At 39.6% G+C, this 20,470-nt stretch overlaps 1 protein-coding gene across 3 annotated transcripts in view; it reads left to right on the forward strand.

Annotated features, from left to right (window-relative positions):
• The window catches only part of PTPRG (protein tyrosine phosphatase receptor type G), a 764,493-nt gene that overhangs the window by 428,454 nt on the left and 315,569 nt on the right, over nt 1-20,470 (forward strand). The window lies entirely within an intron of this gene.

The following is a 20,470-nucleotide window of genomic DNA, read 5'->3' on the forward strand; positions in this document are numbered from 1 at the left end:
TTTGAAATTTTAGTTGTTAATGTGCAACACATTATCCATAAATATGCAAGGGGGAGAAACCCTTTGGGATTAGAAGGAGTTGTTTGGAATAATTAATAGTAAAGGTAGGTTAGTAGTGATGCCTTAAGTGTGATTTTTTTAAAGTGGATAATTTATTTGAATGATCAAAAAAATTCTAGGATCTGGATCTGCATCTTAAAGTCACATTTAATTCTTGTCTTTGAACTTGGTACATCTGCAGTGGTAGGTTAGAGGCTAGGAAAGAATCACCCAATAAAGAGTTGGAACCAATTGAGTTTATACATGGAAACTTATACCTGCCATTTATTCCTGACACCGTCTAAAATCCTGAGTTTATTACTCAGGATTTACTACTCAGGATTTCAGAGGGTGTCAGAGCATAGTGTGCCCATCCCTGTCCTTTTAGAATTTCCCTCGGGGCAGTGAGTGAACAAGAGATAATATACAAAACAGCTGTGGACTGTATATTAGAAGGTGAGCACTACAAAGGAAAAAATCAAAAAGAAGAAGAGAGCGCAGTGGAAGGGGTTTAAATTTGTGTGGCAGAGTAGGTCTTATTGAAAAAGTGACATGCGAGGACCTCGAGAAGGTGACTGCATTGCCTGTTACTCTAGGTGAGCTGAGGACAGCAGAAAAATGCTGGTCATGTTCAAGGGACAGCAACGTGGCCTGTTTGGCTTCTGTAGAGGGATCCATGGGGAGAGAAGTAGAAGCTATAACCAGGGAAGTAAATTGGGGGCAGAGGCCAGGTGTGTAGGGCATTGTAGACGATTTTTTTAGGTCTTTGGCTTTTACTCTGAATGACGTAGGGTGCTGTTGGGGGGGTTTTATACAGGTGAGTGACATGATGTGACTTAGGTTTTAACAGGATCCCTGGCTGCTGTGGTGATAATAGACTGAAGGGGAAGGAAGAGCGGATCAGGGAGTCAGGGTGGGAGACAATTGCAGTCATTTCTAAGAGGGGTGATGGTGGCATGGGCCCCAGAGTGTTAGTAGTTAGAAAGGGCAAGAAGGAGTAGCTTCTGGATCTTTTTCTTTCGCTTTTCTTTCTTTCTTTCTTTCTTTTCTTTCTTTCATTTTATGGTTGTTTTTTGTTTTGTTTTTTTGAGACAGGGTTTCACTCTGTTGCCCAGGCTGGGGTCCAGTCACAGGATCATGGCTTACTGCACCCTTAATCTCCCAGTCTCAAGTGATCCTCCCACCTTAGCCTCCTGAGTAGCTGGGACCACAGGCATGTGCCACCATGCCCAGCTAATTTCTTTTTTTCAGAGACAGAGTCTTGCTGTATTGCTCAGGCTGGTCTCAAACTTCTGAGCTCAAGTGATCCTCCCACCTCAGCCAAGTGTTGCGCTTACAGACATGAATTTCTGTGCCTGGCCTGGGATTTTTGTGAATATACAACCAAGAATTTGCTGTGCTATCTGGGAAGGGAGTTAGGGAGAAAATTTAATGCTAATAAATGAAAACAAGCCTCCCTGCCGAGACACTCGAAAGGTCTAAATGTCCGCTTAAAAAGTAGTCCTGCAGTTGAGAACTGAGGATACAAAGAGAATGGAAGCTGATTACAGCGTATTCATCCTCTTTGTCCAGCATCTTCTGAAAATGGTTATTTTATATTGAAGCTTTGTCTGCATTAGCAGTTTTATCTGCAAGGAAAGGACTTCTAAATTGCTAATTAGAGCACTTGTTTTTCACAACCAGGATCCAACTGTTTTGGAAATCACTAAGCATTTTCTCTGGAATGGGAGCTCCTGCATTAAAATATTGCAGCTAAGTTCATCAGTGTGGTGGATGGGAACTGACATACGCTTGCATCATTCAGAGTTTGGTTCTAGAATCTAAAAGGAAAAATGTATGTGCTGTCTCCTGCTTACTGGCAAGGTGTGGATCTTAGCTTCTATTTCCTATTAATCCTATTTTTTTATGCATCTTGCCAAATAGGACTCTGCATTGTGTCTAAGAAAATGATTTGGGGTTCACATCTGTAATTATGGCACTTCGCGAGGCCAAGGTGGGTGGATCACCTGATGTCAGGAGTTTGAGAACAGCCTGGCCAACATGGTATAACCCCATCTCTACTAAAAATATGAAAATTAGCCAGGCGTGGTAGCAGGTGCCTATAATCCTAGCTACTCGGGAGGCTGTGGCATGGACAATTGCTTGAACCCGGGAGGCAAAGTTGCAGTGAGCCGAGATCATGCCACTACTCTCCAGCCTGGGTGACAGAGCAAGACTCCGTCTCAGAAACAAAAAACAAAACACAACAACAAAAGAAAATGATTTGTTTCTTCTCCTTGAAAAGCAAAAACAAAAATAGCTCTTAGACATATAGGAGCCCACCACAAGACTGTCAAATCATGCTTTACCTTCTTGATAATGTACATAGAACACTGTTGGGGATTTTTTTTTCACGATATTAGTGATACTTAAACATGAAACATGTAGTTGAAGAACTAAGAAACCAACACCACACAGCTTCATTTCCAGCAAACAAGTGTTTACTCCAGCTACTCTGATACCTCATGACTGTCTTCTTTAGAGTGGGTTGGTATTGTTTTAAACTATTTTTTTTTCTTTTTTTGAGACAAAGTTTCATTCTTGTTGCTCAGGCTGGAGTGCAGTGGTGCGATTTTGGCTCACCGCAACCTCCGCCTTCCAGGTTCAAGCGATTCTCCTGCCTCATCCTCCCCAGTAGCTGGGATTACAGGCGTATGCTACCACACCCAGCTAATTTTTGTATTTTTAGTAGAAACAGGGTTTCACCATGTTGGTCAGGCTGGTCTTGAATTTCTGACCCCGTGATCTGCCCGCCTCAGACTCCCAAAGTTCTGGGATTACAGGCATGAGCTACTGTGCCCAGCCCTATTTTTTAATCTTTTGATACCTTAAATAGGGCAGACTCTCTTAGTACACAAAGGCCTGTGATTTTAATTAGTTGTACATGGAAACTTTTTACCAGTTTTTATTTCCACCTTAATCTTGCAATGTTTATGTCATTAATCTTCTCAAATTTAGCATGTCCTTTGGGAGGCTGAGGTGGGTTGATCACCTGAGGTCAGAAGTTCAAGACCAGTCTGGCCAACGTGGTAAAACCCTGTCTCGACAGAAACACAAATATCAGCTGGGCATGATGGCAAGTGCCTGTAATCCCAGCTACTTGGGAGGCTGAGGTGGGATAATTGCTTGAACCCAGGAGGCAGAGATTGCAGTGAGCCAAGACGGTGCCGTTATACTCCAGCCTGGGCGACACAGCAAGACTCGGTCTTAAAAAATGTATGTATATATATAGCCACCTGTAATTCTAGCACTTTGGGAGGCCGAGGTGGGTGGATCACTTGAGGTCAGGAGTTCGAGACTGGCCAACATGTTGAAACCCCATCTCTACCAAAAATAACAAAAATCAGCAGGACTTGGTGGCAGGTGCCTGTAACCCCAGCTACTCGGGAGGCGGAGCCAGGAGAATCACTTAAGCCTGGGAGGCAGAGGTTGCAGTGAACCAAGATCACACCACTGCACTCCAGCCTGGGCAAGAGAGCAAGACTCTGACTTAAAATAATGATAATAATAATAATAAGACCTATTGTTTGGCTGGGGACAGTGGCTTACTCCTGTAATCCCAACACTTTATGATGCTGAGGTGGATGGATCACGAGGTCAGGAGATCGAGACCACCCTGGCCAACATGGTGAAACCCCCCATATCTACTAATTACAAAAAATTAGCCAGGCGCGGTGGCATGCACCTGTAGTCCCAGCTGCCCAGGAGTCTGAGGTAGGGGAATCGCTTGAACCCAGGAGGCGGAGGTTGCAGTGAGCCAAGATCACACCACTGCTCTCCAGTCTGGTGACAGAGCAAGACTCTTTCTTAAAAAAAAAATAATAATAAAAATAATATGTCGTTTATGGAATCTTTTAGTGACTGTCTTTAGACAACAAAAACAATTGCTTATTTACTTCATTTCCTCGTTTCCACCTACTTAGCTTTGTGCGCCACCTGTGGTTCTATTGGTGATGTTAGTATTTTTGTTAATACATTGATAATGGTAACTATTTTTTTGCAGATTATGAAGAGACAAGGTCAGAGATCCCAATACTGGTAGCCTGCATGTCCTTAGCTGAGAGATCTTGTCCTTTGTGGAGCAGCTGAACTCAGCTCTTGGACATAGACCTGAAGTCTGAGCTGAAATTGTTTTTCAGATTTGCCTAACATCCTAACCACCTAGCAGTACCAACTATTTAAATATTGCTATGGCAAGAAGTTTAATGGGAGTCTCTGGAGCCATCTGTCTGAGTTTGAATCTTGCTTTCACTACTTGCTTAATGGTGTGATCTAAATACCAATAGCATAACCTTTCTTCGCTGCAGTTTCTTCATTCATAAAATCAGGCTCATATTGTCAGAAGCAAATAAGGTAATCTGTGGACGTTGGTCCATTGTCAGTGGGCTATAAATGTTAACTGTTAATAAAGAATTGCTGTGAAGGGTTAAAAGCCGTTTACTAGGGGAGTGATCTTGGTCAGGTTACTTAACCTCTGGCCCTCACATGCCTCATCTATAAAAGGTGGATAATAGTGAAGTTTATGACCTATGGTCAATTTGAGAATTATGTTTGAGATGACTCTTGGAAAGCTCAGATTACATTTGAGATGATTCTTGGAAAGCACTTAGCACAAATCTCTGGTAACAGCTAGTAATCTGTATCAGCCCGTAATACTGTCCTTGGCTATTTTCATCGTTCTCAAAGCAGTTTCCTTGACCTCCCTCTTGGAGATGCTATATGGGGGCTCAGAAATATGTTTTAATTTTAATGAAGTTCTTCACTGCAGAAGTCCCAGCACTAGTCTTTGGTTTAGCACTTGGGAAACACTGTCTTCATCATCCATGACCATTGTCAGTGAGCTGCCACATCTCACCATAGAAGTCCTAAGACGGAACTGTGTTTCACTTAAAAATAGAATTCTGGGCCGGGCACGGTGGCTCAAGCCTGTAATCCCAGAACTTTGGGAGGCCGAGGCGGGTGGATCACGAGGTCAAGAGATCGAGACCATCCTGGTCAACATGGTGAAACCCCGTCTCTACTAAAACTACAAAAAAATAAGCTGGGCATGGTGGCGCGTGCCTGTAATCCCAGCTACTCAGGAGGCTGAGGCAGGAGAATTGCCTGAACCCAGGAGGCGGAGGTTGCGGTGAGCCGAGATCGCGCCATTGCACTCCAGCCTGGGTAACAAGAGTGAAACTCCGTCTCAAAAAAAAAAAAAAAAAAAAAAAATAGAATTCTGGGTATTTTTCTGAAGGAGACCTTTTTTATGGTGGCCACTTGGTTTGCTGTCAATATAAATATATCCCGTCTGTAACATTCACAGTTCATGTGTTTCTTCTCCATCAATGATCTGTTTTATCCCTACAATTATAATGATCCCTGTGGTCCGCAAAGATTTTCGTCAAACATTTTATGTTGATTACAAATTTAGACAGAGTGAAAAACAAGAAAGCTGGCCATTTTTATGTTTTCACTGATGTGTTCTTTTTAATGTATTCTCCTCGTATACCACCATTGTTTCGTGCAATTTTATTTACCAAATGTCCTCGCTGTCACGTGTTGGGTTACAAAGGTGAAGTTCTATGTCCTACCCTTGAAGAACTATGTTCTTATCTTCCACAGGGGAGGTCCCTTGTTGCCCACGGTTGGGGAACCCTGGAGTGTGCTGGAAAAGATTTTCAATTGCAACTGACATGGATGCATTTCAGCAAGATCCTTGACAGAATATCTCTTGATATTCTCAGAATTGACATGGAGAAATGAGGATTCGTAATAGATTGAAAAATCCTTTCCAGGGAATTCTAGATAATGCACTGCTGTAATGATGGAGAATTCTATCTTTAGCTCTGGCCTTTTGAGCATTTTTATCAAACAACTTGACAAAAGAGATGGATTTATTAAATTTGTGATTGTTGCCAGGAGGCGTGGGTCAGAAATTGGATGGCAGTCAGGATCTCCGTAGTTCCCAGGAGGTCAAACTGAGGGGGGAAATTTAAATGTAATGCAGTAGAGAAGCAACAGGTAGTGCGGTGTAATGGAACAGTTGTATAGACTTGGGTCTAAATCACAGCATCAGCTTAATTGTTCGCTTGTACTAATGGGTATGTTAGTAACTTACAGGGTTCTCATCTGCGGTTAACATAAAATACAATATTGACTTCCTTTTTTATAACAAATTTTCTCATTTTTAGTTTCAAATAAAGTATTGGTTTTAATATGGATCTGATAAAACGTCACATGAAAAAGACTATAGGGTCTTTTTTAAAAAAAAATTTTTTTTGAGAGGGAGTCTGTCTCCCTCCCCCAGGCTGGAGTGCAATGGCGTGATCTCAGCTCATTGCCTCCCAGGTTCAAATGGTTCCCCCTGCCTCAGCCTCCCAAGTTACTGGGATTACAGGCACCCACCATCATGCCTGGCTAATTTTTGTATTTTTGTATAGATGGGGTTTCAGCCTGCTCGCCAGGCTAGTCTTGAACTCGTGACCTCAGGTGATCCACCCGCCTCGGTCTCCCAAAGTACTGGGGATTACAAGCGTGAGCCACTGTGCCTGGCTTGCAGGGTCTTTTTCTCCCACATAATTCCTTAATGCATTGTTTCTTAACCTTGTTTATTGTTGCCCATCCCCCAGGAGTCTTTTTAGACATTTTCCCTTTAATCACTCCCTAGTCCATGTAATTTTAATAATACAGATAGATTGTATATCTATGTTCTGTACATATATTTGTGTCTTAAAGGTAAAAAGTGTAAGCTATTTCTGTCCCCACCCCACTTCAAGAGCAAACTTTCACCTTATTGGGGGCAAGACCACCCCACTGGGGGCAGTACCACCTCCGTGAGAATGCATGCTGGGATGTGATAAGACCTCAGGGGTTTTAGAGTTCATTGAGAATGTTCTGAGGTCAAGGTCTGATGAGTTTGTGTGTCTGCATTTTGTAATACTTTTTTGGGTTAATTATAGAAGTATTACATGTATTTTCCAAATAAATATCTCCCTGGATTATGATGCATGTATGTTTTGACTCCCTTTCCAGAGGTCATCATCATTAATGGGACAGGAAGTTTCCTCATAATCTTTGTGTATATGCCATTGCTGATTTTGATTTGTATTTATTTTTTCTTTGCATGATGTGATGTATTTCTGTAATAATAGTTCTGCAACTAGCTTTTTTTTCACAAAATGGCATCAGATACTTCTACCTCCATTTGAAATTTGTTTTTTTTTTTTAAATTTAGCTTTTAAACTGGTAAGATATTTATATGATTCAGTGTTCAAAGAGTGTAAAATAATAAGTAGCAAAAAATAGCTCTTCTCTATTTCCTCTTCCTCTGTTAGTGTTATAATTGTCTTCAATATGTTTGCAGAGCTACTGTATGCATGTAAAAATGAATCTCTATGGCCACTTCTTTTCTGAGAAACACAAATGGTATAACATAATTCATGTTGGGCTGTTCAATTACAAAAATGTAACTTGGAGGTCTTTTCATTGGAGTGTAAAGGGGTCCCCCCCACTCCGTGAATTCCAGACTATTTCATTGTATTGATTTGCCATAATTTAGTTAACTAGCCCTTGAGTGATAGATATTTATTTTGTTTCCAATGTCGGATACTACCAGCAGTGCTGTTAGGACTAAGTTTCACCTTGTAAAAATGCAAAGTATATCTGTGGGATTAATGCTGGGTTCAAAGCAGTGCACATTTATAATTTTAATAGTAATTGCCAAATTTTTTTCCAAAAATAATTATGTCACTCTCTCAGTAGTGATAAAAAAGTGCTGATTTGAATACACCCTTGCTAACTGTGTATAATCAAAAGTCTTGAATGTTTGCAAATTTAGTAGGTGAAAATCTCACCTATATAGTTTTAGTGTTTCTCATTATTTTTGAGGAGAAGCAACTTTTCCTACATTAAGGAGCCATTTGTATTTCCTTTTTTTTTTTTTTTTTTCCTTTAACTGTTTATATCCTTTACCCATTTTTATATGAGATTTGGGTATATATATTTTTTTCTTTTCTTTTCTTTTTGAGAAAGAGTCTCGCTCTGTTACCCAGGCTAGAGTGCAGTGATACAATCTAGGCCTACTTGCAGCCTTGGCCTTCTGAGTTCAAGTGATTCTTATGCCTTAGACTTCTGAGTAGCTGGGATTATAGGCACCTGCCACTACCCAACTAATTTTTGTATTTTTAGAAGAGATGGGGTTGTGTGGTGCTGACCAGGCTGTTCTCAAACTTCTGACGTCAGGTGATCCGCCAGCCTGGGCCTCCCAAAGCGCTGCAATTACAAGTGTGAGCCATCGCGCCCGGCTGACATGTAGAGTTTATTGATTTCTAGAATCTCTTTGCGTACTAGAGAACTTTTCCTCTTGCAGCACTGATTGCAAATGTGTTTTGCTGGTCATTTGTCTTTTGATGTTTCTGACCGTGCTTTCTCCAATGCAGAACATTAAGTATTCTTTAGTGTATTTGATTTTATCAGTCTTTTCTGACATATGAAGGAATGCTTTCCGTACTCTAATTCTTGCCACAACTGCTTTTTATACCTTTATGTATTTATTTTAAATATTTAAATCTTGGATTCGTTTGAGATTTGTCCTAGAGTAAGGTCACCTGCTTTTGGAGTATTGCATAGTATTATGTAATAAAATAAGTTTGCTTAGCAAGTTTCTAGTAATGGATATTTGCATTATTGCTAATTCTTTCATATTATAAACATTGCTGAAATTTCATATGCTTTCTTGTAAACATACGTATTAAAATTTGTGGGACATAAGGTATGCAGATGTACATATTACTTATATGCTGTATTTCTGCCAGAGAAGCAATATTTTGTGATTTAGAGCCAAGGTCAACAAACAGTTTCTGTAAGGGCAGATGATAAATATTTTAGACTTTGCTGTCTCTTTTAAAACTACTCAAATCTGCTCTTTAGACAGTATATGAATGAAGGGACATGGCCAAGTTCCACTAAAACTCTTTATAAAAACGGGTTGTGGGCTGGATTTGACTTACAGGCCATAGTTTGCAAACCCCTGTTTTAGCCTGTAGATCTGGAATTGACTGTTTGATCTTCCATATACTACACGAGGGCAAATTTACCAGCTTCTGAGCCTCACTTTCATTATCTGTAAAATGGGGAAGCTAGGGCATATTTGACATGAGTCGTTGAAAGGATGAAAGAAGATAAAATGTAGAAAGTTTTTATTACAATGAATGTAGTGAACATTCTCCAAATGGATGATGCATTGTTGTTGTTACCTTGTCATTTGAGGGCAGAGGTAGGACTTGGATGTTTAAAAACTCAGTTATCAAGATAAATTAGATTTTGATGCAATATGGTTGATTATTGATTTTCCCTTTTGGCTCAGAGTCCAATAGTCTTTGTATAGCATTGATGATAATATCTTTCTTTGCTTGTGATAGATTTTTTGGAACTCATTTAAAATTTTACAACACTATTGAAATATTATTTATTTTGATAACTGAGTTTTTGTGAGTGCCTTGTTTGCCTTACCCTAGCCCTATCCCTATTGAACAGATATGTATTGAAAATACATAAGTCTCTGATGTCATGAAGCTTATTTTCTCATGGACCTTGTACTAGGAAGAGAAATTAGCAAAAATACTAGGAAGAGAAATTAGCAAAGGTGCTAGGAAGAGAAATTAACAAGGCTAACAAAATAGAGAGTGGCCGGGGTGCTATTTTAGACAGTTAGGTGATATAACTATTATTTCTGCTAAAATCCCTCTAATTATTTTCCTAGGTCCCATTTACTGGAAGTTACTTACACTATGAATTTATAGAAATAGAGAGAAGTACAAGTTAAAATCCACTATTCACAGTGTGACTGGGACACAGAATTCATCATGTTGTTTTGGCTTTACCTCATAAATGTCAGCTTTATGTCTAGACATTTCCCCAGATAACATTTAATAGTTAATATATTTTGGAGCAAACATTCCTCCTTTTATGGTTGTCACAGGAAGTGAGTTAGTCGTCCCGTCTGCAGCCTCTGAAGTGTTTCCTAGCCCCACATCCCATCCACACCAGGCCCCTGCGCTGTTGAGTGAGTGCCTTGTGAAAGTGTTTTTAGTTTCTCGTTCTTTTCCTCTCAGTCCTTATGTCAGTGGGTTGGTATACAGATTCTTAGCCCTTTTAAACACCAAACTCCCAAATTCCATCTCTGGGAATTTTTCCCTTTTCCTACTTGCGATTGAAATTTTTCACGAGCTTAAGTATCTTACATTAATAATAAACAAAACTTTGTGGATTATGATACTGATATGAGAGTAATGGTGGGAAAAACCCCTTCCATACCAAGACAAGAAATCCTGGCCGTGTTTAAACCAGACCTAAACTGTCAGTTTTATTTTGCTCTCTGGGTTGCATCTATGACTTTTCAGAATAATGCGTGCTCACCTCAGCAAGTCTTTCCCACAGGATAACTTGAGCGGTAGCATGTCTCTGAGGCAGAAAACTTCAGCAAGAGGCGACTATTCCCGTTAAGTGCTTCATGGATTCTTATCCCATGACTGCTGCATTAACAGAGTAAAAATTTACAGCAAGGTATTTCAGAGCTTGCTGCTTCTTCTTTTGTCTAAATGGGATCTTTAAAACCTTACCCAAGTTCATCCTTCTGTTATAGGGAAAGAAGATAGAAAGAAAGAGAGAGAAGGAGGAGGGGATTGGGGGACGTTATTTTTATATATTCCATCCAGCATACATTCCTGATTTTTATCTTTATAATTTGACATTTTCGTCTTAGTGATGAATGTTGAAAACATTGAGTAATTTAAATCTTGGTCTTTTAAACCAACATTTTGATTATATCCTATATTTGTTAGTTCCAAATAGCAGAAAGCCTACTCAGAGGGGTTAAAATACAAAGGTGGTTAAAGCTGACAAGTCTAGAGGTAAAATTTAAATTTCAGACATGCTTTGATCAGATCTCCCTATTTTCTCCCCTTTCTTTTGTTACTGTCATTTTACTTTTCGGCTTTGGCCTTCAGCTGCTTCCCTCCTGATTGCAGGTCATTCTGCTCCCTTCCTTCTTTATTCACATTCAAGGGAGGAGGGCCCCTTCTCCCTCCAAGCTCTGAACAAAATTTTGGGCCTTGCCTTGTGAATAGTACCAACCTCAATCAGTCCCTCTGTATTAGTCTGTTCTCATACTGCTATGAAGAAATACCTGCGACTGGGTATTTTATAAGGAAAAGCAGTTTAATTAACTACTAGTTCCACCTGGCTGGGGAGGCCTCAGGAAACTTACAATCATGGCAGAAGGCACCTCTTCACAGGGCGGCAGAAGAGAGAATGAATGCCCAGTGAAGGGGGAAGCCCCTTATAAAACCATTAGATCTGGTGAGTACTCACTATCACTAGAATAGGGTGGGAGAAACTGCCTCCATGATTCACTTTTCTCTACCTGGTCGCTTCTGTGACACATGGGGATTATGGGAACTACAGTTCAAGATGAAATTTGGGTGGGGACACAGCCAAACCATATCACCCTCCGACCTGGAAATCTTCCAGGCACTAACTGGCTTACACCTGGGTTAACACCCTTTCCCGATTTAATCTCTTTTAAAGGAGGATGGGATTCCACTAATTGCCATATACCAGTTAGGTGCCATTTCTGAAGCTGGGGCAGGGTCATGCTGTTTAGATGTTAGTATCTGGATGTGGGTTCCCAAAGGAAAGTACGGATAATGGTGTTTAGTGAGTACTTGATATGTGCCAAGAACTGTTGGACGTGCTGTTGGTGTAAATCATTTGTTAAATCCTTATCACATCCTTATGATTACTTTCAGTAAGGTACTTGGTGGGGTTTGGAGGTTGGCTGGACTATCAACAAATATTTTGTGTCTATTTGATTCTTCCAGGTATCACAGGAAGTGCTCTGATTGAATTTAGAACTCTTAGGAACTTTAGAGGTGATCTAACATAACCGTGTAATTTGCATGTAACAACATTGAATTGTTATAAAACATCACCATTGCCACATTCACGTTCACTCTCCAGAGATGAAATTGGAATGGAAAGAGCAAGTATGTGTCATGACTGTCCCCCTTTAAAGATATTGCTCATTAATCTTGTCTTTATGAATAACTAGTCATATAATTTGTGAGTTATCTGGGGCCAACAGGCAAGGTCAAGCTTACTTCTTATCCTTGAACTAGAACTCAAGTTGCCAGTCGCTTTGCCTAGTGCTCTTTGCACTTTTGTTTGTGTGACCTTTTTGGTCCTTGGATGATTGTTTTGTTATGTCTCAATGTAAAGTCAGGATTCTAAAATAACAGTTTTTGTCAAAATGTTGACTATTTGAGGGCGTACCTAACTTTAAGGTTGAAAACTTCAGATCTGGAGCCAACTTATCTCCATTTTATAAACACTTAGGATGTTTGGCATTGGACAGTAAGAATTGCGATAACTTTGTTAGTATCTCAGATGTTTGTTGAAACCAATCCCATTTTGTATCTACAAGAAGCAGAAATAAAGCTGGTGCAACTTTAAGTCAGACTAGTTAGGTTTTGAGTGAATAAATGATACTAATTATTGGTAGAAATTTTTGTTGAATGTTTGGATGTGGGGTAGATTCAACTTGAAAGATACAACTTTTAAATTCCAGATGTACCTAAACATGCATAGGTCAGAGACTTTAAGTCTTTGAAGGACCTTGAGAATCCCGCGGCGTATGGGTGGCATGCACGTTCATGATTTGTACTGTAATAATGTCATATTACACACCCATGTAGGCATCACTCATCAGTGAACCCTTTTTGAGCCTTTTAAGCGTTCACTCAGCCTGGAGGTCTGTGGCTCAGAACTAAAAGGTAGCCATCATTGCCATCTTTACTCTTTTTTAATACTTCTTTTCCAGAACAGTTAAATGGGCTCCAGAGAAGCTTTTACCATCAGGATTACAATCTGGGACCTCCAGTTTAGGGATTGGTACTGAATGAAATTTTACCTGAAAATAGTTTTATCGTCAGTCCTGAAATAGACACTGTGGGAAATTAGACAGATAATGGTATTAAAAAATGAACAAAGTAGTTTCAATTTCTGGTGTTACTGTCTGATATTATGTCTTGTATTATGGTTAGTTGTTGATAGTTTCCTTAAAGCACACCGTTGATATGAAATGGAGTGCTGAAGTTTTTACACCTAAAATTTAAAACTAAAAATTGTGTAAGCATATTTGATTATCTGAAAAGTGACTTTACATTTTCTTAACTGGCTTAAAATTAAGAATATTTCTATCAACAGAGTTGAACAGCTTTATCATTGAATACGCATAAAGTTAAAATAGTGGCAAGCAGCAATATGCATGCCTTTTTCCATTTTTTTGTGTGTACACACAAAAAAATGCATAAGAATTAATTAAGCTACTAGTACTGGAGAATGCAAAAGAATTCTAAGCTGAATCCCATAAAGATTTTAATTAAAACATGGAATGATTTAAACATGTATTAGATTTGGGATACAATGCATTAATTATGATAGTAGGTAAAAAATGAATACACATAGTATTGGATTGTTGCACTTGGTTAAAAGTAGACAAGATGCAGAGTAATAAGCCTGGATTCAGGTACTATTTTTAATATAAGTTTATTGAGAGAGGTATTAATAAGCATATTTGACTAGAAACAGCATGTAACATGTATATCAGTTTTGTTTTTAATTAGATTTAGACAGAATTCATTATTTTTAATGGCTTTTCATTAGTGAATAGAAACCATTATTTGGATCTATTGTGGTAAAATAAATTCAAGGTACACGCTTATTTTCAGCAAAGTACCTCTTATGTATTTAAAGAAACCACTGTTTGAAACATGAATCATAGACAGGTATGTGAAATTCCTTACTTTTGGACAAAAGTATGATTTCTGCGCTCATACAACTTTTATCTTAGGTCAGTTATTAACAGAGAACTATACTGAAGTGAAACAGTTTGCTTAAATTGTAGAAAATTCGTTTTGCTGACTAGGATCACTGGGGGTGGTGATAGGGCAAAATAAAGGTGCTTCTCTCAGATTTTTATTTGATATTTGTTTGAATAGAATTGACTAGTATTGATTTAAAATTTATACGTGTTGACCAAGTCTTTCGGGCTAAATCTGCCTTAAAGAAACTGAGCATGAAGTGAGGTCTCAGACTCAAGCCCAGATTTACAGTAGTTGCCATTATTTTCACATGAGGAATTCTGTCTGCCTTAAACAGGCCAGTTGGAATTAATCACCAATTGCGTGATTTATCCTCTCTACTGTAGAAATATGTCTTCCTGATGCTAGTCTACTGAATTGTAACATCTCAAAATAAGAAAAATGCAGTGACTTGTGAATAGCACACCAAAGAGGTAGAAGTGGGCGATTTTAATGCACAAATGAGCTATGTATTAAGCTAATGATGCTTTTTTAAATGACAGCTTTAAAAGCAATGTCTCCAACTTCATATATTGTTTTTACATAAGCTTAGATAGTATCACCCATGAACTTGATTTTTTTCTTTACCGTAGTCTCTCTTTTTCTTTGCCTTATGTGTGTGCAGGCTCCCTTTATCCAAAAAGGATGTGACAATCACCCCAGTGTTTCCCATAAATCAGTGCCCGTCTCCCTCATCTATCAAGCCATAGATATGGCCTAAGCGCATAGTAGTAAATCTGGTAAAACCTGGATAGTAAAATTTAACCCATTTAACACAACTTAGATTATACTTGGCTTCTATGCAGCTTCCTCCATAATTTCTTCATTTTGTTGGCAGAGTAACCACAAAAGAATGACCTTTTGACAAAGACCTACTAGGAACCCAACGTTTATGTATTTACTATTAACTGACCTCCAAACTTACTTGGAGCTCATGAGTTTTTCCATTCATTTTTGTTTTTTTATTCCACCATTGAATCTAGACCGCCACGTTGTATTTATTGTCTGTGTCTCCTTCATCTTCTCTGGTTTCTACAGTGTTTTAGTCTTTCTCATGACCTTGACACTTTTGAGGAGCGTTTGTCAATTATGTAGAATGTTTCCCAATTTCGGTTTGTCTGATGTATTCCCCATGATTATATCAGGGTTGTGGGTTTTTGGAAAAAATACCGTGGAGGTGATGTGCCCTTTTTATCACTTCCTGTCAGATGTCCAAGGTAGCCACGTGGTCTCATTGGGGATGTTCACTTTCGTCACTTGATTAAGGTGATGTTTGCCAGGCCTGTCCATTGGGTAGTTACTCACTTAATCTAGCCAAAGATGGGATTAAGCTCTATTTCCCAGAGGGGCAAACTCTACTTCTGACTCCTGGCCTCTGCCCAAGTGGGAAATGCCTGACTAAGATGACCACAGGCCAGGAAGCTTCTCGGCACTGCAGGAAGTGACTTCACTTACGTGTCACCTCCCCTGTAAGTTCTCTCCTGGACAGGTGGGGCCCCACCTCTCCCTTTGCATGCCATGAAATGCCTGCACCCACCTGCCTTAGCCATTGGGTGGGCCATATGTCTTCTTTCAATTCCATAAATTGCCTAGTGAGTTTCTTGACAGTCTGCTGTACATTTGCAAGCCAGTAACAAAGGCAGTAATCGTTGTGGGCAGCACTTGTTGAACTTTTAGTGTTTGATAATACTCTAAGCACATTGATTATCTAATATAATCCTTACAGCCACTTTGTGGCATCTGGGCACCTCATTGTACAGAGGAGGAGCCTGTGAGCCACAGGCAGTTTAAATTGTCCAAGGGAACTGGGGCAGCCCTGCTCCTTAGCATCCGTTTCTCAGCACTCTGTCTAGGACTGAGAAAGTGTTGATTCTTCAATTAAATTGTTAACAGTGATGGACTGATCATTAAGACTAAATTTCCTCTCTGATTGACCTTCTTTGATTATGGAGGTCTCTTAAAGCATAGAAAAAATAAGAGTGCTTTAAAAATAATGATCCTTCACAGAAGGCATTGAAAGCAAGAGTTCTACTGCACCCTTTCTTAAAAAACCCATAGTCCCCTTCACTGGGCTTCTTAAATTTGCACGTGGATTCTTTCATGCACATTGCGTATTTACAGCTTATTTTACCTTGTTGCAGTTCAAACCAATTTAATATATTAGTGAAGAGAGAACAGGAGTATTTACTCCTAAAGTTGACATCCTGGCTCTGGAGACCAATGGAGTGAGGAATACTTAGCAAGAAGTCAGTAAATAGATATATAAACTAAAACGAAAAAAATGCAGAGAGAACATACAGTAGTGTCATTAGAAGGTGGAACTCTGGGCCGGGTGCGGTGGCTCACGCCTGTAATCCCAGCACTTTGGGAGGCCGAGGCGGGTGGATCACGAGGTCAAGAGATCGAGACCATCTTGGTCAACATAGTGAAACCCCGTCTCTACTAAAAATACAAAAAATCAGCTGGGCATGGTGGCACATGCCTGTAATCCCAGCTACTCAGGAGGCTGAGGCAGGAGAATTGCCTAAACCCAGGAGGCGGAGGTTGCGGTGAGCCGAGATCGCGCCATTGCACTCCAGCCTGGGCAACAAGAACGAAACTCTGTCTCAAAAAAAAAAAAAAAGAAGGTGGAACTCTGTCTCTCTTTAATCTTTTCTTTCAATTCATTTACTTGTATCTAAAAATATGTTTTAAGGGCTTACTTTATGTGGGCCCCTGTGATAGGAATTGGAATGAAGTTGTACAAGATATAGAAGGAACCAGTTCTCAGAGTTTACCCCTAGTGGGGAAGACAGACATTTAGGTATAAATAGTAAATTATAGAATAGTGATAATGGGGTCCAAAGAACCAAGAACCCCTGTGTTTCCCTCACAAAGGGACGTTTACTCCGAGATCAAACTTTTAGCCAGGAGTTTCAGATATGTTCATTGAATTCGTTAAAAAGAATACATTTGTCATCACATGTTGAATGAGAAACACTATTAGATTCCCTTGATACTTAGAGGTTGGCAGTATGTCTCAATCAAAATCTCATTTCTTTAAGACTTTTAGCAGGTGAACAGGAAATTACTTTTGGCAGCTCAAACTGCCCTGTGGTTTCTACCCCTGCCCTTATCTCTTCCCTTTTGAGAACACAGACTCTTGTACTAGATTGATGTGTCGGAGTTGGTGAGCTGTTCAAAATGGTCTTACAGCCAAAATACAGATGTCTTGTTACTTCTAAGAAAGAATCAGTAAGAGGAAACTAAAGTGCAAGTGACTTCTCATTCTTATTTCAGATGGGTAATATCATGTCTGAGAGAGGAAGGTTCTTCTTAAGTGTTCATCTCTTCCCAACTAGGTTTAAGTTAACCAAAGTTTTTAGTATCTTTTTTTTTTTCAACTTAAAAGCACTTATTCAGAGTTGTGAAAAACAAAGTATTCAATACCATGAGTCTTATGGAACTGGAAATGATTAATGGTATAATTCTCAGTCTTTTATAAAGTGTCTTAACACCAAAAAGATTTATACAGTGTGGAATGGCAATGGTGCTTCGATGTGAGAATAGGTAATCAATACCTGCAAGCTTGGAAAAAGTGTTCTATTTCCTCTGCTAATGGCATAGGGGTTTTTGCCAGGAAAGGGTGTCTGGAGCATGAAGCACTCCAAAAAAGAATTAATTTGAAATCTGAAGTGGAAGATCAGTTTCAATTAAAATTACACTTGAATGTATATTGGGTGGAAGTGTGAAAGCAAGCTTGTAGTCGGCTCAAATCTTCAGATTGTTACCAGTGAATAAATGAATCCCACTGGTATGAACCCTGATTATATTTTTATAGAGTGATAAATTGTATTTCACGCATGTCTAGAAGGTTATGAGAAATGAGATGAATGGCACGTACTTTTGTGACATTACAGAGTATTTTTTAAATTGTTAGTAGTAGAAAGATAATTATCAGGTATTTGTGTTTTTACAAATGACGGCTTGCATCTATTATTTGAGTCAGATGTATTTGGATTTATTTTACTGTGTCCCATATCATTTTTTGCTTTTGAGTGTAATTTTACTGTACTGTAAGTTTCTGGAAGGCATTTTGCATACATACACATATGATATTAAAATATTAGTTACCCATAATTTGGATTTACAAGCTCAATTGTGGCTAAGTAAAATTCGTATCTTGGTCAGCCACTTAATAAATCAACAATCACTTTATTTATTTGTTTATTATTATTTTTTTGAGACGGAGTCTTGCTCTGTCGCTCAGGCTGGACTGCAGTGACGCATTGTGGACTCACTGCAACCTCTGCCTACTGGTTTCAAGCAATTCTCCTGCCTCAGCCTCCCAGGTAGCTGGGATTACAGGCGTGCACCACCACGCCTGGCTAAATTTTGTATGTTTAAGTAGAGACCGGGTTTCACCATGTTGGTCAGGCTGGTCTCAAACCCCTGACCACATGACCCGCCCACCTCAGCCTCCCAAAGTGCTGGGATTACAGGCGTGAGCCACTGCGCCTGGCTAACAATCACTTTATTTGGTTTTTCAATGGATTCTTTTAGTATGTGGAAGAAAATTTAAACAGTAGACAGGATGATTGGAGCTATTCCTCAGGTCTCCTTTCCCTCCTTTTTTTCCTTCAAATATATACATGCAAGATGAGAATAAAGTTTGGCCAAAATAAAATTTGGCTAAATATATGACAAATGCATACTGTCCCTTTGGGACTCATCACAGTCATAGGGAATTTGACAAAGAGGTAAAAAAATACACGAGTGAAAAGCCTTGACAATTTAGTTGGAATCGTACAGTGAAGAAAATGGTGATATTAACTTTTTCCAGATAGTAGCATGACTTAAAAGTGCCCCAAGGTTGCTAGACCTTTGCCAGTCAATGAATGTGTTCATTTGGATAGTCTGTTTTTATCTTACTCTTTGGGATGAGGATTTGGGAGAATGACCCAAGCATTGGAGTGAGGCTGAGGTATTTTCCAGATAGCAACAATATGCATCATTTAAAAAAAAATTTTTTTATTTATTTCATTTATTTTTTTTGAGACAGAGTCTCGCTCCGTCAACAGGCTGGAGTGCACTGGCGCCATCTTGGCTCACTGCAACCTCCACTTCTCGGGTTTAAGCGATTCTCCTGCCTCAGCCTCCGGAGTAACTGGGACTATGGGTGCACACCACCCTGCACGGCTAATTTTTGTCTTTTTAGTAGAGATGGGGTTTCACCATGTTGGTCAGGATGGTCTCGATCTCTTGACCTTGTGATCTACCCACCTCGGCCTCCCAAAGTGCTGGGATTACAGGTGTGAGCCACCGTGCCTGGCCCTAATATGCATCATTTTTGAGGAGCTGTATCCATTGCTCTTACAGCCATGAAACTTCCCTTACCATGACAGAAAAGACTTTCTGTGATTGTCCCATTTTTCTTGCACCATTGTTGATATCTGCTGTGAGCTGTTACCCATTTTCAGGGAATGGGGAAAGCCATGGCAAATGATTGGGTGGTGGCAGGATGGTCACTCATGTGGGCTTGATTCAGTGGTAAGGAGATTTACCTACTACCAAACTAACAAGGTTAGTAGTTGGACTTAGCTACTAATAAACTAAACAAGATTCCTTTGTGTCTTCTATTGTACGAGGCTAGGTAATATGGGAGGCACAAAGATCCCCACCCATCAATTGATATTTATGTATATGAATGTATATACACACACTAAACTTTCTGATTGGGAAGCCTGTGTTTTACCTTCTAAAAATTGTGAAGTTTATTATTTTTTTTCTTTTTGAGGCAGAGTCTCGCACTGTCACCCAGTCTGTAGTGCAGTGACGTAATCTCAGCTCACTGCAATGTCTGCCTCCTGGGTTCAAGTTAATTTTAGTAGAGACAGGGTTTCACCATGTATTTTTAGTAGAGTCGGGTTTTCACCATGTTGACCAGAACGGTCTCGATCTCCTGACCTTGTGATCCGCCTGCCTCAGCCTCCTGAAGTCCTGGAATTACAGGCGTGAGCCACCTGCGCCCTGCGGTAAAGTTTATTCTTACCTAATTCTCGATAAAGGATTAAATCTTAATCTTTCCAGCAAAAGTTGCTTCGGCAGGCTACTCCCACTTGGTTGTGTCCACAACGTTAAAAGTAGGATGCAGAAAAATCTAACTGCTTGTAGTCCACGTAATAGAAACTGCTCCCATAATATTTCATTTCCAAATAGGGCAGGGAGACAAATGCAGTGTGTTTTCTGTGTTTATGTCTGATTGGCACCTAGTAGAATTATGCTCTATGGTTGTGCTTGCTTGCTTTATTTCTGAGGCATATGTCCCTCCAGAGTCTTTATTTATGTGAGTGCAGAGCCCAATCTGAAGGTAACTTTATACCTATATTTCCTAGGAAAGGGAGAGATTGAAAAAGAGAGCTTAGTGCCTTAACATTCAAGTGTACAAATGAGTGCCAAACTGAAAAATCTTTCACAATTAGCCAAAGGATAAATCTGCCTTTATTGCCTCC

Source organism: Sapajus apella, unplaced genomic scaffold (assembly GCF_009761245.1).
Source record: "Sapajus apella isolate SASKATOON/1434 unplaced genomic scaffold, GSC_monkey_1.0 scaffold23, whole genome shotgun sequence".
Lineage (NCBI taxonomy): Eukaryota > Metazoa > Chordata > Mammalia > Primates > Cebidae > Sapajus > Sapajus apella.